The sequence below is a fragment of the Lissotriton helveticus genome, chromosome 7 (genome assembly GCF_964261635.1).
Source record: "Lissotriton helveticus chromosome 7, aLisHel1.1, whole genome shotgun sequence".
NCBI classification, from domain to species: Eukaryota; Metazoa; Chordata; class Amphibia; order Caudata; family Salamandridae; genus Lissotriton; species Lissotriton helveticus.
This window is the reverse complement of record NC_136068.1, coordinates 420,236,364-420,261,791: the sequence shown is the minus strand read 5'-3', so window position 1 is coordinate 420,261,791 and position 25,428 is coordinate 420,236,364. Positions and strand designations below refer to the sequence as shown.

At 44.6% G+C, this 25,428-nt stretch overlaps 1 protein-coding gene across 7 annotated transcripts in view; it reads left to right on the top strand.

The window, feature by feature from the left end:
* The window catches only part of TCTN3 (tectonic family member 3), a 947,116-nt gene that overhangs the window by 33,242 nt on the left and 888,446 nt on the right, over positions 1-25,428 (top strand). The gene's annotated exons all lie outside the window — the stretch shown is intronic.

Below are 25,428 nucleotides of genomic sequence, written 5' to 3'. Positions count from 1 at the left end.
TCGATATTGAAGCCTGCCCGCCCCGGTCCGACTCGGCAATTATTGCCATAGAGCGGAGGGCGGACAGGTAAGAGCCAGGCATACCAACTCTCACTTCCGCTAGAGCGGAGGTCAGCGCTCTAGCCGTCACCGTCTGCATGGCTATTTAGCTACGCCCCCCCAACAAGCGCGCAGCGGTTGCGCGCAGGGGGCGCCCTCGAGCGCGCCTAAGAAGCGCCTAAGAAGCGCCTAAGAAGCACCGAAGAAAAGCCCGTCTGTGCCCGTCCGTGACAGGACGGGACAAGGGACATGGCGTTGGTCTCTGGAACATCGAAGACACGGGTTAGCTCCAATATATGCTACTCTAGAGAAAAGCTCCTCTGTTTGAATTCGACCTCAAGCGCGACATGCATACGAGATTCTTGGCCCAATTTTGAAGGCCCTTTCTCCTGTGCTAACTGCCGCTTTCAGGCTACGAACACATGCCTAACTAGGGATTTCCTCACTGACGTGGACACTATAGCCGAGACGATACTTCCTGATCGGACTCCTTCCTTAACAGGAACTGTTAGCGCGCACAATATTAACCATGCTGCCAGGAAAGGACCCCCAGGATTTAAGTGTTTTTTATTGAATATACGCTCGCTACCCAAACACTACCAACAATTGTGGGATCTCATTAATTCAGACATGCCAGACATCTGTTTTCTCACAGAAACATGGATAAAACCCCACACTATCCCTGCAATTATGCTAGGGATCCCTGCTGGATACAAGATCCTACACCTAGATCGTTTGGTTAAAATTGGAGGTGGTGTGGCTGTTGTCTATAAAGAGATTTTAAATGTTTCAGTACTTGACCAGTGTAGCAATGCCCAGATGGAAATAATGATTTTCAGATTTTCCTATTCCCCTAAATCACAGTGGAAAGGGGCATTACTATATCGTCCCCCGGTTTATGCTCGGACTTCTCATTAACTCTTATGGAACTACTAGCCCCGTATTTTAGAGCCAATGAAGACTTCATTCTCCTTGGAGATTTTAACATTCATATAGATGTATCAAACAATCCTGATACTATATCTTTACTTGGTGATCTATCCAGTTTAGGGCTTAAAATCCAGAATAATGGCCCAACACATATGGGTGGCCATACATTGGATTTAGTTTTAACCAACTGTCCCAAAATAATATGCTGCCCTCCTACTCTCATTAATTGGTCAGACCATTACATACTATCCTTTCAATTACTTGGCCCTTATTCACGATCCCAAAAACCTCTCCCAGCCATATGGAAACGAAAATGGCATAAAATAACCCCAGAAACACTACAGCAAATATGGAAAGAACCTGTTTTCTCCGAAGAAGATAACATCGAAGTAGGCTTAGCCAAGTTTAATAAAGCACTCTTAGAGGCCATTGATTTACTTGCGCCATTAGAACTGCATAAACAATGTGCTAAATCAAAAACAGAAACATGGTACACAGAAGAATTAAGAGTTGAAAAACAAAAATGCAGGAGTTTGGAGAAAAAATGGAGAAAAATTCATACTCCAATTAGCAAAACTCTTTATCTAGAAGCTCAGTCCAATTATTTCAAAAACATAAAAAAAGCTCGGAGACATAAACTTGTCTCACAAATTTCAGAGGCTGGAAATTCCACTAGGGAACTTTTTAAAGTCCTACAATCCTTTGTTAAGCCCACAGCCTGTGAAAGCCCAGACGATTTTAATCAAAATCTATGTGATGAGGTCTCTATGTTCTTCGAGAAAAAAATAGATTTAATCTACGAAAACATTACCAAGACACCAAATAATAGAGATATCATCAATAGTCCCAGCTTTGAGTCTACCATTGGTGGAACAAACAGACCTACTCTGACTTCGATCCCAGAGATTAGTCTCACTGAAGTATATATGCTACTTCACTTAATTAAATCAGGCTCACCGACTGATCTATTACCTGCCAAGATGATTGCTCCCCTGGGTAGCATTTTGGCACCGAGCTTTAAAGCATTGATTAATCTTTCCCTCAAAGAAGGAAAGATTTCCAAAGATTGGAAAAAGGCAGTAGTGAACCCAATTCGCAAAAACACCGCGCTACCATGGTCGGACCTTAATAATCTACGTCCTATATCCCTCCTACCCCACCTCAGTAAGATGACGGAGAGACATGTCAATTCTCATCTCTCTAAATTTATCGAGGCAGCGGATGGTCTGGACCCTTCTCAATCTGGCTACAGGCCAAATCATAGCACGGAATCAGCTCTCCTCTCCGTGACCAATACCATCCGAATGGCACAGGATAGAGGAGGCTCTATGATTCTGGTGCTATTAGATTTATCCGCTGCCTTCGACACGGTATCTCATGACACCTTGATCAGTCGTCTAGAGGGAATAGGAGTGGAGGGAACTGCTCTATCATGGTTGAAAAGCTTCATCTCCAACCGATCCCAAAATGTTCGCTTGGGCTCCCACTATTCCACCTCTAGGGAGCTCACTAAGGGGGTTCCACAGGGCTCGTGTTTAAGCCCCACATTATTTAATGTGTATGTGGCCCCCTTGGCGAATGTTGCAAGGAAATATGGGTTCACACCAATATCCTATGCAGACGACACCCAGCTGCTGTTCCCATTCCAAAATATGACTTCTGCGGTAAAGAATTCCTTTGCTGCTGGAATGAGAGCAATAGCTGGATGGATGACCTCCAATTGCCTACAATGCAATGTGGGTAAGACGGAGGTCATGCTCTTTGGAAATGCTCCACTCCTTTGGTCACCTGAATGGTGGCCTTCAGAACTAGGCACGGTTTCATGCCCAAAGGAAAGTGTGAAAAATGTGGGTGTCACGTTGGACCAACCACTGGTGTTAAAAGACCATGCCACTCAGGTCACGGGAACCTGTATGAGAGTGATTGGCCTACTTAGAAGGGTTTTTCCCTATTTAGCAGATCATCACCGGAGAACACTAGTGCAGACTCTAGTAATTAGCAGGCTTGACTACTGCAATGGATTGCTTATATCTGCCAATGCGGAACAGTTGAGGAGGCTACAGGTTGTTCATAACACAGCCGCCAGGCTGATCCTCAATGCCCCTGCTAGATCCCCCTCCCATCACCTAGTCAACAAGCTACACTGGCTCCCCATACGCCAGAGAGTACAATTTAAGATATTTTGCACCATTCACAAATGCTTGTATGGAATTGGTCCTAAGTATCTGACTGAAATCTTTCAACCCTACCAACCTGGAAGAACTCTAAGATCTGAAAACCAAGCTCTACTACAGATCCCTAGGATCAAAAGAGAAAGACAAGGAGGTCGAGCCCTTTCATTCAGAGGCCCTACTCTCTGGAACTCACTACCCCCATTTCTTAGATTAAACCCCAATCTCTTCACCTTTAGAAAATGTCTGAAGACGTATTTGTTTCCTACCCAGCAATCTTAGTTATGTCACACAGATTCTCTGTTTCTGCCTACCTTCGGAACAACGAAGCGCGGAGATATCTCCCCGGAGATTGAATTCCTTGCGCTCTACAAGAACCTTAAATAAATACTCTGTGTTAAGAATTAGCTGCATTCTTAAATGCACAAATGTAAGCATTAAGTTTGAGACCATGCTTACCTCATCAATAATGAGAAGCTTCATTTTCTTCAACACTCTTGAAACTTCATAAGAAGCTTCTCCAGATAGCTTGTGGTATTGTAATTTGTTGTCATGCTCTACTGGTAGCATTAATAAATGATGTAAAGTAATTTCTTTAATATTGTGTGCCGCCAACCCAGTTGGAGCAGTGACAACACGAGACAAATGCGAGTCAGTTCTTTTCTGTAGAAAACTTGTGATTACTTTAATTAAAAAAACTTTTTCCTGTTCCAGCTTTTCCACTCACATACATACGGATAGTTTCAAATGATGAGCAAGAGCAGTCTTTCTTCTCATGAAGAAATCCATGGTCAATCTGTTCTCTCACTTGCTCATATATTTCTTTCTGCTCAAGATTTAGTTCTTTCAAGTTTCCTAAGTTTGTTAGATGTTCTTGACCTTGATACATTACTGTTTCCACCTCTTCCATTGCAGTTGCTGCTTCATTTAGAACAATTGGTTCTCCCATTGGTTCCTGACTCAACGGAGCAGAAGTTTCACTGTCTTGAGAAATGTCTCGAGCAATCTCGGCTGCAATTGTAGCTTCTTGCTCAATTTCGTCATTCAACATTTTGATATAATTAACAAAAACAGGACATTCTATAGTATCTTTAGTTGCATTGAAGGAATCTTCATAGCTCTCAAAATTTCCAAGTAAGTCCAATTCTGAACGCCATGGCTTGAAAAGTTGCAAAAGAGCTAAATAGTAAAATTCCCCTTTGTCAGGTGTTTCGCAACTCAGTTTACGGTGAATAATCAAATGTCCTTTTCTTTGTTTCACCAGACATCCTTCAGAACCAATAACGGCATATATACCATTATTAATGTGTTCGGTAATATTCCGTTTAAAAATATAGTTTTGCAGCACTTCATAGAGACAAATGTTCTCAAGATGATGACTTCTATTTGGATAATATGTATCCAACATATTTGTTTTCACAATATCAGTACTTTCTGGCTCTTTTTCAGCTAAATATTCAATTTCTTGTACAGATTTAAGAACTCGGTTTCGTGTTGCAGCAAGACCTAGACTCACCCAAATTATTCTTCTAGATTTGGAGTATAGACTTACAGATGACAAGCGATCCGAGCATTCATACTCTCCAGTTTCTCGATGAGATAACATCTTCAAACTGTAATTGTATAATTTCTTACTTAGACTCTTCTCATGGGAAATCTCTTCCCACATTTCCTTCAATTCTGTCTTTTCTGACTTTGTTATGTACGATGTCACATATCGAGCAACAGCAATGGAATTGTCTGCAACATATTGAATATCCATATTAGCAATCCACATAGACAAAATGACTGAGTTATAGTCATTTATGTATTTTGACTGTTCATTTCTTCTTAAGTTGTAGGTATTTTTTGGAGACTTTCTTGTGATATTATGTCGCAAAGATGACCTAAAACTGTTCTCTCTTCCTTTCGATAATACAGGTCGAGGAAATGCAAAACCGCATTTGCTGTAGAATTTGTCCTTAAATTTGTACTTTCGATGACAGTATTTGCCACAACGATGGCTTTGGAATCGTAAGACTTGTCTTAAGTCCGTATCTTGTGTACTTTTGGGTACTTCACATGTAGCATATTCTTCAATAAAAGACAACACGGTATCATCTGAGTCTGTTCCAAATTTGGGAGCATCTTTGATCAATAATAGCATATGTATGTGAGGAGCACCTCTCGCTTGATACTCCTTTCTCCAAAAGAAATCCAGAACCTCTCCAAGAGGAGGATTTTTTTTATTGGTGATAAAAGACATCATAGCTTCGAATCTATGATTTAAATCCCTGCATACATTAACAAGATCCAAAGAGCACAATTCTCCAGGTGTCTTGTATTCGATATTTGGTATATTTAGATTTGCCTCTCGAAGAAATTGAAGTAAATCATCCCAAGCATATTCAGCACAGCTTAGAGTAACGAACCATGTAGAAGTTCCTAAGTTCCTTAGCATACATTTAAGTTCTCCATGACGACGGTACCAGTACTCATTGGTACCACGCTGACATGCCATCAGGTTAATCAGCTGAGTTTCCAAAACATTATCTTTTTGCTGTACTTTATCCATAAATTCCTTTGCCGAAACATTTTGCAGATGTACACTTGTTTTCAATATGTGGTTTACTGCATAAGAAAGTCCAGACAAATAACTCTCAAACAAAAGATTAAACAAATATGGAATACATTGTCGAAATCTTGCATCTTTTGCATATAATCTTGATGTCCGGTATTCAGATGCAGGAATCTGCACAGGTCGTTCATCATATCGTCCTCCTTTTCCTGTAGGAAACAACTGAGGGAAACAACAAGCTTCCAAGCTTTTTTCCCATACACTAATGGGACTTCCTTTTGCTTCTTTCATTTGAAATAACTCTATAGCATTCCCCATCATTTCTTTGGAATGCAATGGATGAACACTGTAATGTTCGTAGATTTCTTAAGTTCTGGACACATCCACTTTTTCAATTTGTCCAGATGGCAAGTCAGTATCTTCTTGTACATTTATTTCTTCGACTCCCACATAGACATTTTTGTAATATTGATTATTTTTTACCAGATACAACGTTGCCTTTTTCACTTTCTTAACATCCACTAATTCTTGCCAGATTTTCTTACTCTTAGTAGGAACGCCATTAACAAGAATAACTAAAGGTTCATCCTCTACATTTTCTACACCAATAGTTTCAATATTTTTCTTTAAATCTAGAGGCAAATATACAACTTTTCCCTTTAATCCTCTTTGTAAATCAGAAGGAGGCAATTTTCCTGTCTTAGGCTCCATAGGAACAATAGCCTGAAATGGATGCACACATTGAGTAAGAATAGACTCATAGGTATTTAAATCCATCAGTTCAGAAGGAGTATTTACCAACTCAAGATTATTATGCAGAGCTCTAGCAGGCATTTTGTTCTCTTCTAATTTGTTATAACAATATTTACAAATACGCTGATCAGAACCCAAATCAAAACAATTCTCTACCAACAAATAAGTTGCAAAATCCTTCCACTCATTATTATTTTGCTTTTCACTTTTTAAATACAGATCAACAGTCCTGGTCTGATTTTTATAATGAATTCGTCGACAACAGATACAAGAATAATTTGGCCTTTCACCTGAAATCACCTTAAACTGTATAATTTCTTGCTCAAAATTTTCTACACTGCACTGTCCTACATTCTCTTCCATATTTTCTTCTATTAATCTCTCACTTTCTGCACTGTCTTCCTGTGGACCAAAGTAAGTAATTTCAATTTCATCACAAACATTTGTTACATCTGATACAGATCCATGCAAAAGAGCACTGTTCAACTTTTTTAACATTAGTGCTGGACTTTTCGCTTAATACAATGTTCTGACTAATTTCCTCATCTGAGTATGATGAACTGCTAACATCCTGAAATAGTGGAAAACACTTCGACATACTTTTTTAGAAACACAAGGCAGAGAATAACCTTGCAAACCAGTATTTTCTCTCACTCTGCAAGGGTCTAGTCCTTGTAACATCTTAATCTTTTGTTTAACACTTTTCTTAGTTTAATTACGTAAGAAATTGCATAAAAAATCTATAGATTCTTGCCGCACACTGCAAATACTACTACAATTCCAAGTGTACACTGGCGCTTTAGGATGTCTCCCTAAAACTTCACCAGCTAACACCTCTTCTGTATTTCTAGGAACAATTTTCTCTTTCTCAATAGGACAACCACTTCTAACCTCATAAGCACGACCAGTAGTGTCAACTGCATGCAACAAATCATTACTCTGAAGATAACTTTCTTCATTAAAAAAAGGCTCAGAACTTGAACTATGTTTCCATTCACCCAAAAAAACTCACAAAATTACTGTTAATTAGTCTTTTCCACCTACTTTTGCCCTTCATTAAATGGATTGGTTTATCTAGTGATCTAATTCTATTGATTACTAAAATAAACAGTTTTCTTTTCAATTCCAAAGCTTTATCAAGTACATTTTCTGTAGCTTTCTTTTTCTTATAAAATACTGTTTTTTTCTTATATACCTTAATGTCTTTCATTACATTTGATACCAATCTATTATAAAACATTTGTTTCCTAATTTCCATGAATTGCTTTTTCCTCCTTGTACTATACACAGTTTTGTCTGTACTTGATATTCCATTATTCTTTTCTTTATTATTAGGTTTTTTTTTCGTTGCTGATACACTAAAGACATTTTTCTGTTTCTGAACATTACTCTTAGTCTTTAGTATTTTCCTCAAAAAAGTGCTCCTGCTCTTCCCAGGACTTTCTTTCTGTTTGTTAAGACATCTCTCTTCATGTAAATCTTCTTGGTGAGTTCTCTTCAAATACACACTTTTCTTTCGTTGCTTTCTCTTTTGGTACTTGGTTGGCATGATGCAGTATTTTTAGTATCAATAAACACAACCTATAATAAAAAAATATATATAATACATTACAAAAAAAAAAAAATCAAATATTCTATTATATTACTTACAAGAACAGAGGGAGGAGTATGAGGACAAACCTCGGAGCATAAAAATAGGCGGACTTACAATAAAAGAACAAGGAGTATGAAGCAAGGAAAATGTAATAACAAATGAGAGTATAAATAGACAGTACAATATAACGGAATATAGACACAGCCGCGGCCCGTGGAGTGAGTTGCGATGGGGCAGGCAGGTGAGGCGGAGGAGGATCAGGGTGAGGAGTGATAAACAACGGAATCTGGGGGCATATTACCAACAAGTAGTGATATTTAACGCTAAATAGGGTTAGCGACAATTTTTTTATCGCTGGATATGTTAGCGGAGAAAACATGCTATTAGCATCGTTTTTGTATATTGTGCTAAAATATCCAGCGATAGCGGCGAAATGCGTGAATATCGTTGAGAATACAGCGATATTCACTCATTAGAGACGAAATGGTCTTAGCCATGTTTTCCACCTGCCATTGGATAACCTGGCTAAGAACTGGTCTGGGCAGGTGTTAGTATTTGGAGATATTCGCGGTTAGCGCAAATATTTCCAATGGTACGCCTGCCTTGCTAATAGGCGATAGCGACGTTAGCGACTGCTTTCAGTCGCTAACTGGTTGGGTACGCCCAGTTTGCACGTCATTAGCGATAGACATCGCTGACATGCAAAGCGGGCCCCAAACTGCTCGCTATTGACTAAAAGCTGTTGCTAACATCAGTTAGCGACAGGTTGCTAATAGGGCGATAGAATTATTGCCGCTTAGCGGCCAAAAACGGACGCTAAATCGGTGATAATTGCCTATCGCCCCCCTTGGTCATATGCCCCCTGGATCATTGCAGGTAAGTAAACAATTAAATTAATAAAATGAATTTCGGGACATATTATCAACAAAAGGCGATAGATTGTGGGCCATATTATCAATAAAGGACGATACATTATCGCCGCTTTTATCGATAGGAAACTGCAGGTAAAACAGTGATAATGCTCTCGATAATATATCCTTGTGAATTACCATAGAAACCCAGGTTATGGTGTTAACCTGGGCTTCTATGGAAATTCACAAGGATATATTATCGAGACCATTATCGCCGCTTTAGTGGCAGTTTTCTGCCGGTAAAAGCGGTGATAATGTATCGCCCTTTACTGATAATATGGCACAGACTGGCATATTATTAAGGACCAGTGTTAAAATTATCGACGTTTTATGGACAGGAAACTGCAGATAGAACGGCGAAAATGGGCTTGATAATAGATTCTTGTAAATTGCTATAGAAGCCCAAGTTCTAGTGTTAAACTGGGCTGGTATGGGAATTCTCAAGAGCATATTATCATGCTCATTATCGTCGCTTTATTGGCATTTTCCTGCTGATAAAAACAACAATAACCCCTTAATGTACAGAGGCACAAATTGATATTAAAGAAAAAAAATAACCGCATGCATTGTAGCAAAACACATTTGCTACTATAAAACTTTTAACAACGGATGAATATGGGAGCATATTATCAATACAGGCGATAACATTATCAACACTTTATCAGCCGTTTCTTGCCGATAAAGTGGCGATAATTGTATCGCCGAGTCTTGATAATATACCCCATAATTCGTTAATGTACAAAGATACACCGCACACATGCACTCCCTTAAAACTTTTCAACTCACCTTTCAAATTTAATTCTAGGTTATCAAGAATACCACTCACACAGTGGATATTCTTCTACAAAATCTCTGGAGTTTAGTGTTTGCAGCACAACCGTCAAATTGAACATTTTCCCTCTCATTTTACGCATACATACATATAAATAACCAATTAAAATCCTGTTCATATTAATTCAAAAGAAAACACACATTAACATTCCAAAGCTTTCGAACTAATAGAACTTTCAACCCTTCTCCCGTTCCAGAATCTGCCAGTTACCATAGAAACACTTCAGGGAACACCTAACTCAGCACACAGGTGAATAGTTCATCATACATTGTTGCAAATTAAAACAGCAAGTGTGCTTGTATGGAGAATATACCAGCTTATCGGATGTATGACGTTACAACGCATACTTTTACCACGCATACCTTTACAACGCGGTTTTTACCACACATACCATTACAACGCATAGCGCTCAGAGGTGCTGGATAGTGGTAAGTATAATTTTCTATTCCAACTCCAGTCCCCGTCGACACTAGGGAAGGTGTTGGATAGAAAATTAAACGTATTCCCTATCCTAGAGCGCCCCCCAGCGCAATGCGTTGTAATGGTATGCGTGGTAATGCCTGCGTTGTAATGGTAGTGCGTTGTAAAAATGTTGTTGTAAACGTTACATACCCAGCTTATCTTATGTAACGTTCTTTTTTTTTATCACTTTTTCTTAACTAATAAAAATAAGGCTTTTAATAAACAGAAACATGGAACCTAGTTTTCTGTAAAATGTTGTCAAACAACCAATCATTTCTTTTCTGTTTTTGAAAACTGCATGTTGTCCACAATTTTAGAAAAATCGTACTTTAGAAACTAGCATTTCAATTACAGACGCCATCAGAGTGCATCCAGACCTCTCTTCAAAATGTTTATAGTGTGGATTGTGGGACACAGCTATATTTTCTGGAGTCAAAGGTACGCACCACAGAAAAGAATTCAAAAGGACCTAGGTTTACCAAATGTAGACATTAAATGGATTGGACAGAGAGGATTAAAGTTGTACCAATTGATGCCATTGGTGAAATGCTTTATGCATCTCAAACACCCTGACCTCATAATTGTGCACTGTGGTGGCAATGACCTAGGCACTTTGACTGGGGTAGCTCTGGAAATGCTCATGAAGGACACCTTTGCCCAATTGATGACACTGTTCCCCAAAACTGTCTTTGTATATTCTAATATATGCCAAAAGGCCGAGATGGAAGCGGTCCAACCATTATTGTCCACAGTTTGAAAAAGCTAGGAAACATGTGAATAAATCTGTTTCTGCCTTTCTCCAAGACTACCAAATGGGGTCCATTTACAACAATAATCTGCGTTTCAATATGCATGGCATCTATAGGAGAGATGGTGTACATTTTACAGATGAGGGGAACAGAGTGTTCCTTATAAACTTAAGACTCTGCATCAGTACTTACTTGTAGGTACTAAAATCTCGTAATAAACACAACAGCTCTTTTTATGGTTTAAATCGTTTATTGAGTTGTCAAAACAGGAAAAAACGACAGACCCCGCTTCCCCATCAGATGAAACAATGCCGCATTCTTGCTGTATAGCACAAACGAAAGCGTACGATAGTGAGAATAACGACAATGCAAGATTTGTAGCGCCCTTGTGAAGGGGAAACGTTGTCCAACCCCCCCCCCCCCCCTTGTACACAAAGCAAAAGAAAAGGGAAAAGGGATCCATCAAGCCAATGAAAAAGAGGTCGGAAGCCGATCCTCAGCTCTGCACCTTGCACTTGCGCGTCGGAGCCTTCTGTTCCTCGATCGGGGTATCTGCTAGGCGCAGCAGGCGCAGGTAGCGTGGGCAGCTTAGTTCCCTGAACTCCCCCGTGAGCAAAGGTAAAAAGGGCCGCCAAAGTTCTGCAAACTCCTCTCCCCTCCCCGCCCTCACCAAGGACAACTTCTCCATACCCAGTATCATCCATAGCCTATGGAGCCAACCTATGTGCGGGGGAGGTTGCGTGGTCCTCCAATGTGCCAGGATGTTCTGCATGGCTGCCCCCAGAGCAATCGCTATGAGCCTTCCCCTCCTAGATTTCAAGAGGTACATTAAAGAATTAGGGAGCACTAGCAGAATGTAAGCGGGAAATCTAGGAAGTTGGGTATCAAGATGGGAGTCTGTCATCCAAAATCGTGCTCCAATAGTGTTGCAAACGGTCACAGCTCCAGAGTAAGTGCTCCAGTGTGCCCATCCCCTCACACCCTCTCCAGCATCGATCACTAATGCGGGGGTCCCAGTGATGTAGGCGTTCAGGTGTATGGTACCAGTAGGTGGCCACTTTGGTCAAAGTTTCCGTGAGGCCCGTGTGATAAGCAGAGTGCCTGACCCTATGATATATGGCGCCCCATTCTTTGTGTGTGAGTGGCCTCCCCAGGTCCCGCTCCCATCTATTCCTACCCGCGTTGTATGTATAGGTGGTTGTGAGGAGGAGATGTTGGTACAGGTCAGAGATCAGTTTCTTATCGGAGGTGCGGGTTACCAGCCACTTTTCATACGGAGTGAGGAAACGCTGTGCGCCTGGTCTGATCTCCGGCTGTAGTGCCCAGTGGCGGACCTGCAAATAGGGTAGGCGATCGGACTCTGGTATGCCATAGTCCTCCCTCACTTGTTGGAAGGAGAGGATACCGTTTGGGTTGAACAAATGCCCCAGGTATCTGCAGGGAGAACGTCTCCAGGCTGCAAATGCTCTAGAGTCCAAACCCGGGGAAAAGTCGGGGTTAGCGAAGAGCGGGGTCATCGGGGAGGAAAAGGACGTAAGCTCGTGGCGGACAGCAACTCGGTCCCACACTTCCAAGACGGTGCTCGTAATCTGCGAGGCGTAGAGGTTGGGGGGGCGGTGGCGCCTGGGGAGAAAGGGAACCCCCTGAAGGGGCAAGCCCCCAACTGCTTGATCCTGAAAAAGCCAGTACTTGCCCGATTCCAGCTGGTGCCATTCCACCAGGGTGCGAAGTTGTGTCGCTTGATAGTATAAAAGGAGTTCGGGGACCCCAACTCCACCGTGAGCGGGCGGGAGTACCGCAATCGCATGCTTGAAGCGTGGACGGCGACCATTCCAGATAAAGCGCGCCAGGTCGGACTGTGTCCGTTGAAGCCAACCTTCTGGTGAGCTCAGCGGAAGAGTCTGGAACACATAAAGGATTTGGAGTAGCAGGGTCATCTTGGTAGCTGCTATCCTCCCCAGCCAGGAGAGAGAATGGCACTTCCATCTCCGGAGTTCGTCGCTGAGGCGTGAGCGGAGCCTGGTATAGTTCGCTACCGCAGTGGCCGGGATGGTTGGGCCCAGCAGAACTCCCAAATAGGGGATCGTGGTGCTTGACCACTGCATATCAAATTCGCCTTGTACCTCGATGAGTGTCTCCGGCGATAGGGAGATATTAAGGGCCTCCGATTTCTCAACGTTAATCTTGAACCCAGAAGCCAACGCAAAGGTATGCAGTTCGATAAAAAGTGCTTGAAGCGATTGCATCGGCTCAGTGAGGGAGAGTAATATATAATCCGCATAGAGGCTGATCTTGTGCACGTCTCCGCCAAAGGGGATGCCATTGATAAGGTTATGTTGCCTGACCCGTTGCGCTAAGGGCTCCATATATAGAGCAAAAAGGATAGGAGAGAGGGGGCACCTCTGCCTGGTCCCCCTGCCAATCTGAAAGTGTGGCGAAGTGTGCCCGTTGACACGGACCGTGGCGTTGGGTCGGCCATAGCAATTCAATATACGATTGCGGGGAACTTTTCCCACACCAAAAGGTTGTAACACCTGTTCCAGGTAGGGCCAGTGCACCCTATCAAAGGCCTTTTCAGCGTCGATGGTAAGTAGCATGCAATCCGGTCTTGTCCGCGACCCGGCCTCAATGAGGTGGAGGACCCGTCTAGTGTTGTCACTGGTTTGCCGTTGGGGTATGTAACCCGCTTGGTCAGGTTCCACCAGTTGTTGCATATATGGTGCCAACCTGCTAGCGAGGATGCCCGTGTACAGTTTGAGGTCCAGGTTTAAGAGGGATACCGGCTTATAGGAACTACAGCGTGTGGGGTCCCAGCCGGGTTTCAGTATGACCGTTATCGCCGCCTCCAGGAGGTCCGCAGGGATCGTGCCAGGCTGGTCAAAGGTGTTAAAGAGGTCTCGTAACAGGGGAGCCACCTGATGACAAAACGTTTTGTAAAAGGCCGCCGAATAGCCATCCGGGCCAGGGGATTTCCCTAGTTGAGGCGAGATATCGCCGAAATCACCTCCTCCAGGCCGATGGGCCGGTCGAGGAGCTCTGCCTGAGCCTTATTCAGGGACAGAAGGTGCGAGCCTCCTAGGTATGCGGGTCCAGCCTGCAGATCGAGCGGGTCACCTGTATATAGAGTTTCGTAAAATTCCCCAAATGCTGTGGCTATGTCAGCGCCGTCGACCACGAGGTCTCCCCGTCGGGTCTGTATGGATCGTATGCCCTGCCTTTGACGCTGTTCTCTCAATTTGCTCGCCAATAGTTTCCCACAATGGTCACCCCCACTATAATACGCATGCCGGAGGCGGAGGGCTGCATATTCCGCAGTGTCCTGATCTAGGGCGGCCAACATCTTTCGCTCCGTGCAGAGTTGGCGCCATGCCCGAGCCGCCCCTGTGCGTTGGTGCCTTTGATCCAGCTCCGCTACGCGTTGGGCTATTTCAGCTCTCTTCTGAGCGCGTTCTTTGTTGTTGGCCGTAGCGATGGAGATGAATTCTCCGCGCAGGACAGCTTTGAGCGCAGCCCACTGTGTGGCCTTAGAGGTGTCGGCGTTGGCATTGTAGGTTAAGAACTGGGCGATGGCAGTTTTAATCTGCTCTACTATGGTAGGGGCCTGGAGCAAGTCATCCCGAAGGCGCCAATAGCGAGGTGGGGCAGGGGGGGCTGGAAAGAGGAAGGTAGCCAGTACCGGGGAGTGGTCCGACAGGGAGGCCAGGAGGATGTCAACATCCTTCACTCGGAGCACCAGTTGTGAAGAGCACAGAAGGTAATCAAGCCTAGCGTAGGATTTGTGAGCCGCGGAGAAGTAGGTGTATGCCGTGGAATGTGGGTGGAAGTGCCGCCACAGGTCGGCGAGGCCTAAGTCTGTGAGGTGTGCATGTCCCGCCCTGGAAAGGGATCCCACCTGCCCCGAGTGTTGGCAGGAGCGGTACGCAGTGTTATGGAAAACCAAGTTGAGGTCACCCCCTAATAGTAAATGTGGGTGGGTGTTGGCTGTGGCTGCCACCAAGGCCGTGTGTAGGAATTTCTTCTGACCCTCGTTAGGTGCGTATATGGAGCCCACTAAAATTGTCTGTCCGGCGATCAGAAAGCGATGTACCAGCAACCTGCCCTTGATCTCTACCTCCCTCTACAAAACTTGACCGCTAAGGGATTTGGACACTAGAATCGCTACTCCCGCCACCTTCTTCGATGAGGACGAGAAAAACTGCAAGGGGAAGGCTCGGGACTTAAGTCGATGGTGATCTTTCGGTAGCAAATGCGTCTCCTGTAGGAGGCAGATATCTGCTGTGGAGTGCTCCAAGAGGGAGAGTATCGCCTGACGTTTGATTGGGTTGTTAAGTCCTCCTCAAGAGAGAGGATCTTCAGTTGGAGGTACATCATGTGTAATCAGCAGGACCTGCATGGCTCTGAGCAAGGCGCGGGAACGGAAAAGGGAACACAAAAATAGGTGGACAAGGGGGACCCCCCCCAAAAACAACCCCCCCATGTCAACTGCCCTACCCCCCCGCCCCCCCCCCCGGGAACAGTGCCCCACCTCCCCCCTCCCCAATCCCACCCCTAGACCTCAAAACCCCGTCCCCGCCGCCCCCACCCGTTCCCCAACTCCCCAACTGTCCAGAGTCCCAGTCCTGTCAGAACAACACAGGACTGTGGTAGTGTCACCTGTAGAAGCACTGTCCAGTGGCGGCCTCTGTGGCCCCCTCTGCGAATACAAACATGCGAAGAAGTCTCCCCCCTTGGGACAGAATCACTCAGAAGTTGCTGTTTCTTTGGCCACCTCTAGGATGGCCATTGCTCTCTCCTGCGAGATGATGTGGGCTACATGCTTCAAGCGCGGCTTCGGGGGAACGTCTGCGGCCAACCGTGTGCCAGCCATCTCTGGGTTGTCTCCGTGCCGGCCTCGGTGGGGAGGACTCCTCCTCCATCTCTTTGCCCAGCAACTTGCAAGTGTCCTTGAGCGAGCGCAGTTGTTGCAGGGCTCCATTCCATTTGAAAATGAGTCGGAATGGGTGGCCCCAGGAATACGGGATCTCGTGTTGACAAAGAAAGTCCGTGGCTATCTTGAATGTCTTCTGTTTCTGCAAAGTGATTGCCGAAAGGTCCCGATAAATAGCAATGGGATGGCCGCGGAACTGAAGTGGTTGCTTCCGCCGGGCTTCGCGGAGGATTGTTTCCTTGAGTGGGAAGTCAGGGAGGAAGGCCAGAATGTCCGGAGGCGGGCCAGATGAACGCCGGGGGGGCCCCACCCTGTGGGCTCTGTCTATCCTGATGCCAAAACCCGCAGATTCTCCCAGTATGTCCCTAAAAAGGTCTTGTAGTTAGCCGGTGATGTCCGCCCCCTCTGTTTGAAGAGGGACCCCCCCGGACCCGAATGTTGTTTCGACGGGACCGGTTTTCTAAGTCCTCCATGTGGGCCTGTAGGTCCAGGTGTTGGTGTTTGAGCTGCAGGCTTCTTGTTGTAACTGCTCGACCTCCTCACTCCGGGCCCGATCAGCGTCTTCAATAGCAACCACGCGCTGCCCAAGGCCTTCTACGTCCCACCTGATCTCCCTGATCTCACCGGCTACGTCCTGTTTCAGTGATTTTAAATCATACCTGAGGGAGTTAAATAACGACTCCAAAAAGGATTTGGTGATAGGCACATTGTCTACAGAGGGGGCCAGGTGTGATTTCGGGACCTCGGGGGAAGGCGGCCCTTTTTCAGTCTTAGTCTGGTTCTTCACGAGCATCTCCGGGAGCGTGCGGTCCCCTTTCTTTCGGAGACCTGCCACGATGTCCACTGCGCCGCCTCCTGTTCTGCGTGTGGGATGTTCGAGGGCCCCTGGTGCTCCTGTGGGTGCCGGCGTCAGCCCCGGCGCGTTCCTCTCCGGGTACGCGGTGCTCCGCGGTGCTGCTCTGGCGTCCCGCGCCTGTACAGATGCTCCCAGTGGCCACAGAAGGACGGTCCCGTCGCGTGATGTCTTTTGTCCTGGGGCACCGCTTATCTCCGCCTCACCCCTAGGTCAATCTCTTAGCCGGGGAAGGGGTACCTCTCGGCCCGGCCACAACTGGTCCAGACGATGGGCGTTCCACGGGGAGATCGCTTCTCCTCCGAGAGCTCTGACAGGAGCCCGGCCCCCGGGCCCCTGCTGTGGTGGTGTCTATGTGCCGTCGAACGCCCACCCGGGGCCACCGCTCTGCAGGCAGATCCCTCAAAATGGCATCCAGGGGCCTGTCCCCCGCCCAGCCACGGCGGGTACTTGCTAGCCACTCCACCAAGGCCGCTCAGCCCGCTGCCACCGGGCGTGCTGCGTTGTGGCCCCAGTGGTGGGGTGCGTGGGCTCCGGTGCTTTGGCTCTCGGACCTCCCCCGCTCCGTGTCGCTCCCGGTCTTCCGCGCCACTGCTCTGCGCGGGCACGGCCCCGCCAGGCCCAACGCCGGGGACTCGATTGTGCCCCCCGAGCCCTCGGCCTCCACCTGTCCCACGCGGCTCTCCTCACCTTTGGGGGGGCCCCAGGCCGTAGATCGGCTGGCACTCCTTCTGCGCTCCCGGAGCACCGTCTCTGCGTCCCTCTGTCCTCGGGGACACGCCAGCTAGCTCCCGTGCAGGCCAGGAGCCGGGTCCTCAATTACTGCTACTCCCGGCTGGCTCCGCCTCCCTCCGCCGCTGGTGCCGCACAGCCGGCAGCGGCCGTCGCCAACCGCCTGCTCCCGTCTCCAACCGCCTGCTCCCGTCTCCACTGCCAGGCCCGCGAGTAGGGATCCTGGGCGGCTCCGGTCTGTGGTGGGTCCCGAGCCGCTACCAGAGAGAGGCCCGGCTGCAGTCACCTAGCGGGCTCGGCCGCCATTACTCTCTCCGCAGTCCAGGCGCTGCACTCTCAGCCCGGGGAGGCCCGGGAGCGGCTGCAGTGAAGCGTCCGGTCACACCGGAACGGCCGTGAGAAGCCCCATGAAAGCCGCCAGGGCTCAAGGTGGCTGGGGGGTATATTCAGCTGTAAAAGGGACGCTAAAGGGGGCTAAAACGGGGAGCCACTCGGGTAGACGTCCGTTCAGTCTGCCATCTTGGCCACGCCCACAACAACGGCTCTTTTTAGAGCCACACAACACATAAACAAATACACTTCATAAATATCTAAAATTATTTTTAGTTTTCTTGCTTACGTACGCTGATGTGACGACTTCCAACATTACTGCTGTACGTCGTCCATACGTGGTTGGTACGCGTACAATAAATCTACCACCCCGTGAGCAACACTATAGGGTCAGAATGTTTCTATCGTGCCCCCTTTCCTTATTTGTCAACTTTGTTTTATTGTTTCCTTGTGACTCGGCTGCCGTGACAAATAAGATGGCTTGCAACACTTCCTGGTTTGGAGTATTGACAGCCAATCAGCAAGCAGCTCCTGCTCGTAATTGTACATATTTCTGTACGCGTACGCTGCGATTTTTCTTTAAAAAAAAGAAAAAATAGAGCTTAAACATGCATGTACGACCCCCTAACCACGCGTGATCGTCACCACGAAGCCATTAGCATGCATTTCGGGTCATATTATCAACAAAACGAGATGGATTATTGCCGCTTTATCGGCACTTTCCTGCTGATAAAAGCGGGGATAATGTGTCGCCTCTTGTTGATATCGCGTTTTGTTGATAATATGGCCCGAAATTCGTTTTATTAATGTAATTGTTTAGTTACCTGCAATCATGCAGATTCCGTTGTTGATCACCCCTCACCCTGCCCCTTCCACGCCCGCCCTGCCTGCCCCATCGCAAGTACCTGCACGGGCTGCGGCTGATACGCGGTTGCGATCTAGTCATTCACCACAGAGTTGTGCGTAATCCTTGGTGAGGCGCGCGCTCACTAACGAGTGCGCACTTCACCGAAGACGTTTCAGAGTTCAGACCCGTTTTCAGTTGATCTTTAGACATTCATGAAGAGAAAGTGGAAATATTTCTGTGAGAGTTAAAGGACGTTGGTTGACAAGTTAGTGAGTAAGTAAACTTACCTGACATTATAGTCAATATTGAATGTACTCAGTCGATGTATTTTGTCTAACTTAAAAGGAGAAACGATAACATTTGTGTTAAGCAAGGTCTTAAGGGAAAAGAACACATTGAGTTAGGAATAGTAGAAAGACTTTTGAATTAAGAAGGAACATTAATGAAAAACACAAGATATTGAAGGATTGACAGAATAGATAACAAGCAACTGCATAAAGAAAAGTTAGTAGAAGAACAGAAGGAAATTAATAATATAAAAAGTAGACAATAAACTGAGAGTCCTGGGTTAATGAATGTTAGGTAATTATAGGTTAAAAGCAGTGAGAAAAATAAAGAACCGTAAGCTACTAGGTTGCAGGCAAATACTAGAGGAGAGGCTAGTTCGAAATTGGAAGGGGTAGGTAATTAGTAGGGTTAGACTATGTTATAGATGAGGAATAGAGATGGAGTAAACACATGAAGTATTCAAAAAGTAGTGTGATAATGATGTCTAAAAATACACAGATACACAGTGTTGTTCAGGACAATGAATAGTATCTTTTCCATTATAGTAAAACACATTTACTATTTTGGAAAGGGTAAAGTGAATAGACATATTCTACATTTTTTAGTAGTGTATTTTACTATAACAGCCTGAGTCTTTTCTTATAGTCCTAAGGAGTGACTGCTTTCAAAATTTAAGAAAAGCTAAGAACAGGATATCCATATAAGTAATTATAGTTGTATAATTTTGCAAAGGACTAAAAGTCTACTAATGGAATGTTATTAGATAATGGTATTTATATAGTATTTTTTGTAGGCCAAAATAGGTGAAAATGGTAGTTTTGTATTATATATTAAGAAAAGTGATAAAATTAACTGTTTATATTTTTATACAAGGAGCAAGAACATAAAGGATAAATTATGGAAGGAGAACAGTCTCATACTCAGGAGATTTTGGATATTACTTTGAGTATAATTCAAGAACTAATCATATCTGTCACATGCAATGAGAGTGAAGAAGGGGAAATTAGTGCTGCAGACATGAATTGTGATTTTGAAGACAAAAGCTTTGATGCAGATTTCGTTGAAGTTTTAAATTATGTTGAAATTTTAGAACACATTAAATCAGAACCTACTGACGAGGAAATTGATCTGTATGACATATGTGATGAAGATGTATTGGAATATCTGTTAAATTATGAGATGTTACAAGAATACATTTATTGTTGAAAAATAATAAAGGTTTGAGCACTATCTACTAATGTATTGTACTAAAAGTGAAGCAGTTATAGATTCAGTTATATATTCTTTAACCCCTTCGCTGCGGGGTTTATTCCCCCGCTGTGCTGGGGGGGAGGGGGGCGCGCACAGTGCCCCCATGCTCATGGCGAGCTGAGCTCGTCATGAGCTACGGCGCTCCGGTGCTCATGACGAGCTCAGCTCCTCACAGGTGTATTACCTCCCGTGGAACGCTCAGCACAGGAGGGGAATTCTCCCCGCACCTGAGCGTTCCACGGCTCATGACGAGCTAAGCTCGTCATGAGCACCGGAGCGCCGTGGCTCATGACGAGCTCAGCTCGTCATGAGCCTCGAAGAGGTTAAATGTTTGTATTGATTTAAAATATGCAAAGTGGGTATACATGCAGTCTTGTATGCAGGTGCAAAGTTGTGTTCTATGCCTTCAATTCCCAAGTCTGTATCGTTAGACTTCCACCATACACCCTGACACTGCTGTTTTAGTGTGATAGTGAGCCACTCAGCAGTATGTTCTTTTTGATTGTACGGTGGTAAAACTGAAGCTGTAATAAATTTTGTGAGGAACTTTTTTGCAGAAGTGTAATGATCCAGTCAGTATCTAGATAGTCATGGATTAAAAGAGGACTTAGTGCATAGGCTGTTTCAAACCTCTATGGACTGTGGATGCACTGTTCTATGCACCAGCAAACTTATGTTTTATACGTTCAATTCCACAATGTGTATCCTAATTCTTCCAGCAAACATTCTCACACTACTGTTTCAATATTGTAGTGAGCCATTCAGCAGTATGTGTTTATCTGTATACTGTGGTACAACTGAGGCTGTTATAAATTCAATCGGGTTCTTTCGTTGCAGTCTTGTAATCATCCACTCACTACCTAAGTACTCATGCTTTAAAATAGGCCTTAGGGCATAGACTGCTTCAAAACCCTTATAGACGATGTATGCAGTCTTCTATGTACTTGCAAATTTGTGTTTTATACGTTCAATTTACTAGTTTGTATCGTTACACTTCCAGCAAACACTCTGTCACTGTTGTTTTAGTTTTGTAGTGACTCATTCATCGGTATGTAGTAATCCTATCATTACATTAAAACACTAATGGGTACATATACAATAACTGGCATATCCCCAGGAATATGTCAGTTATTGTGCTCCGTGACACTACCACCATGGATGCGCTGTATTTACAATGCGGTGTACCATGGGACAAAAATGGCACATATATGTGATGTATCTGTGCTGTAAAGGTGGTGCATTGTTTGAGTTATGTTGGTAGTGCAACGTATCTCCAGCAATGGTCTGGGGGCCCTATGCTCAGACTGCTGTGTCAATCCTTACACCTGCTTCAAGGTAGTGTAGGGTTTTGACACCGCATGAGCGCAAAAGTGACAAAGTGAAATCTTGTAGATTTTAGTGAGCCACTTTTAGGAAGTGTTTCTGCGCCGGAACAAAAGGGGGTGGTGATGGACGGAGCATCTGAACCAATCAAACACTCACACCCAGTCAAAAGATCTGGGTTTAATCCATCACCGTTCTTTAGCCCACTCTGCCACCCCATTTCAGACTTGGCTATATGCAAATCAGTCTGACCCTGTGCCTCATGGGAACAGTCCAACCCGAACTGACATGCCTTGCCTTCCCTGGACCGCAAACAAGCTTCCGAGGACCGGTTTCTGGCATTACAGCCGTCTTCAGCCCGGCTTGCTTGAATCCAGTGGCAAAGTGAGCAAGGGACTCACGTCTGAGCATACCCTGCCACACTTATGGCGGCCAAAAGCGGTACAAAAGGGGGTGGTGATGGACGGAGCATCTGAACCAAACAAACACTCACACCCAGTCAAAAGATCTGGGTTTAATCCATTACCGTTCTTTAGCCCCTCTGCCACCCCAGTTCAGACATGGCTATATGCAAATCAGTCTGACCCTGTGCCTCATGGGAACAGTCCAGCCAGAACTACCAAGCCATGCCTTCCCTGGACCGGAAACAAGCTTCCGAGGACCGGTTTCTGGCATTACAGCCGTCTTCAGCCCGGCTTGCTTGAATCCAGTGGCAAAGTGAGCAAGGGACTCACGTCTGAGCATACCCTGCCACACTTATGGCGGCCAAAAGCGGTACAAAAGGGGGTGGTGATGGACGGAGCATCTGAACCAATCAAACACTCACACCCAGTCAAAAGATCTGGGTTTAATCCATCACCGTTCTGTAGCCCACTCTGCCACCCCAGTTCAGACATGGCTATATGCAAATCAGTCTGACCCTGTGCCTCATGGGAACAGTCCAGCCCGAACTGCCAAGCCATGCCTTCCCTGGACCGCAAACAAGCTTCTGAGGACCGGTTTCTGGCATTACAGCTGTCTTCAGCCCGGCTTGCTTGACTCCAGTGGCAAAGTGAGCAAGGGACTCACGTCTGAACATACCCTGCCACACTTATGGCGGCCAAAAGCGGTACAAAAGGAGGTGGTGATGGACAGAGCATCTGAACCAATCAAACACTCACACCCAGTCAAAAGATCTGGGTTTAATCCATCACCGTTCTTTAGTCCACTCTGCCACCCCAGTTCAGACATGGCTATATGATCTGCAAAAGTGCAGCACACATTTTAGAGTGCTGTAAGATGTTGTCACTGCTGGTTTGATGCTTATTTGTAGCGGGTGAGTATGATTCTGCATTGCCTAGTTGCAGCAGTTGGTTCTTAACCATACTAAAGTGAGTGTCTGGGCACCTGAAGGATTAGGTCCTATTTGTATGAGATTGCAGTAGTTTATGTGTTCCTGTTCTTGCATTTCTCTCTTTATTGAATCTCTGTCTTGTGTGCAATCAAAGTTCCTTCAGAAATGCAAGAGTTGTAATGGTGGAAAATTATCCTTTATAGGTAAACAATACATAGATCCTCAATAGAAACATTTTGTATTATGTCAATTACCATTTACTGCTGAAATATGGAGACTTTGAAATTTAGCTACTCTAGATTGGCCTTGTGTTTTATAGAATGTAACTATTAGGGTTTAGTAAACTCTTTTATTAATTTTTCAAAACCAATACATAACATACTTGCATCTGTCTTGCATGATATGGTACAAAGATAGACGTGTCATACAGTAACGTAACTGGTACCGAATTTTTAATCTTACAACCTGTCTTATTAATACCCACTTCATTTGTAAATGATTCCACTATAGGCCCAACACTTTCTGGTGCTTGTGGGAGCAGCCACAAACTTTGTATTTAGGTTCTACGTGAGCACCGGTCTATCCCTCTCGGCCATGCTCACTGAAGCCTTCTCCTCTCTGTACCAAGCATGCTCCTCGAGGATTCCTAGGAGCATTAACGTAGGAGATAAGCCTATGGGTTGTCTCAGCGCTTGTGCTAGCGTCTGTGTGATGTGCCAAAGCATATAAATTATGTTGGAGCAGCGTTTTAACTTGATAAAAAGTAATTATTAATGTAGGCATGCTTTAGATATCATAACTAGGCCATACCAGGCCACATTGACAATCATTCATAAAATTCTGCACAAAAGTGCATGTTTATTTTATGTGTATGAGCGTTCCACGTGCATGTTTCATTATTTCAGAGAATCAATGAAAATATAGCCTCTGCAGTGATCTGTCCTACTACAAATGTATAATAATTTGTTCTCTCTGGAGGGAAGGGTGTGTTTCTGTTACAAGTTCAAGGTTACTTAGCTGAGTTCCGCCGTAGTTGAGCAAGTTATTTTATTCCTATGTTTTATAATCTACGATTTAATCTACTTAACTAGATATGCACATTTCAGCCAATAGGATGCTTCAGTGAGTAGGAGTTACTAAGAGTATTGTACCAACTAATAGATTGATTGGTTGTCATGAACGAAACATTTTTTAATCCAACCCTTCAATGTAATGTTAGGCGATGAACATGTGTGTCTTCTGTCCCAAAAACATAAAAGGCGTGTTATTTTGGAGCAGAACCAGTGATCTGTTTGGCTTTCTTGGGATCAGAACTCAATATCAGTATATTTCAATGTCAGTATATTTTGCCTCTTTATTTAGATACTTATAATTATGCTAATTCTTATGATTTATTAATCTTTTGCTTTCTTTGACTAAAACCACGAGGCTATTAACTTTCGAATCTTCTCATGCAGGTTTTATTAATAGCTTTGGGATTGAGTCTGTTACGGTCAGGCAAGCGTTCCTTACCCAATCTCCATGGTTGCGAGCAGTATAATAAATTCTATGGCCACAGCCTGGTGGAGATGGAATTTAAATATTGAATGCAAGTGGTTGGAGTTGAAAAATTACAAATTGACCCTTTCTAGTAATCATTCTGTAATTTTCCAAAAGATCTGTAACTGGGATATGGAATGTTAAAACCGCTGGGTAGGCACTAGTGATTATTTGGAGATATGTTGAAGACTGTATAATTTACCGGTGCAATTATATAATTCAACCCCAGGCTCTATAAATTTCAATCTCTGCCTCCCTAGTTTGAAAATCCTTTCTCCCTTTGCTTTGTTCTACAGTCTGTAAGTATTTTAAGAGTGTCTACAGGTTTGTTTTCAGTTTGCACTGTCAAAGAAAATTGATCAATTTATTTAGACTTAGTGCAAACCCCTGCCTATCTGTGAAGTGAGGGGGATCATGATGTATATTTGTTTTGGCATTTCCAGGGCGGAAACCTACTTCAAGAGCAACAGTTCACTGAAAAGGGGACATAGGCCCTAGAAAGATACAGTTACTGGGGGAAGATCAAGAGTACATTGTCATGTTAGGGGTAGGCCTCCTTGAATATATTTCTCATTGGGGTACTGTGGACTTGCAACAATACAAAATGTGCACCACATCACTCTGTTACTGTTATTGTGAAAAGTGTACCCTGGACTTTCTACTTCCGTCCTTTATCCCTGTCTCGACGTTTGTCCTTGGCAGTGACCAACAACTTGGCCAAAGCCCCGAACTTCTTGTCCATCACACAATTTTAATTGAGAACGATGTTCTTTGTGCTGCTACCTGAAGGCCTTCAATGCAGAATATGTTGAGTAAACATAAGAGCCCATAAGCTGGCACATTTAAAAACCATCCTGTGTGTCACTCTCAACCCCATCTCCATAGAACCCTTAAAACCCATAAATAGGTTTAAAATGCAGAGGAGTTCACTGCACTCCCCCTAACACTCCTGTAATACCCATCACCACACTACCTAGTTACATTCACTTTTCCATCTGGTGAGTGCA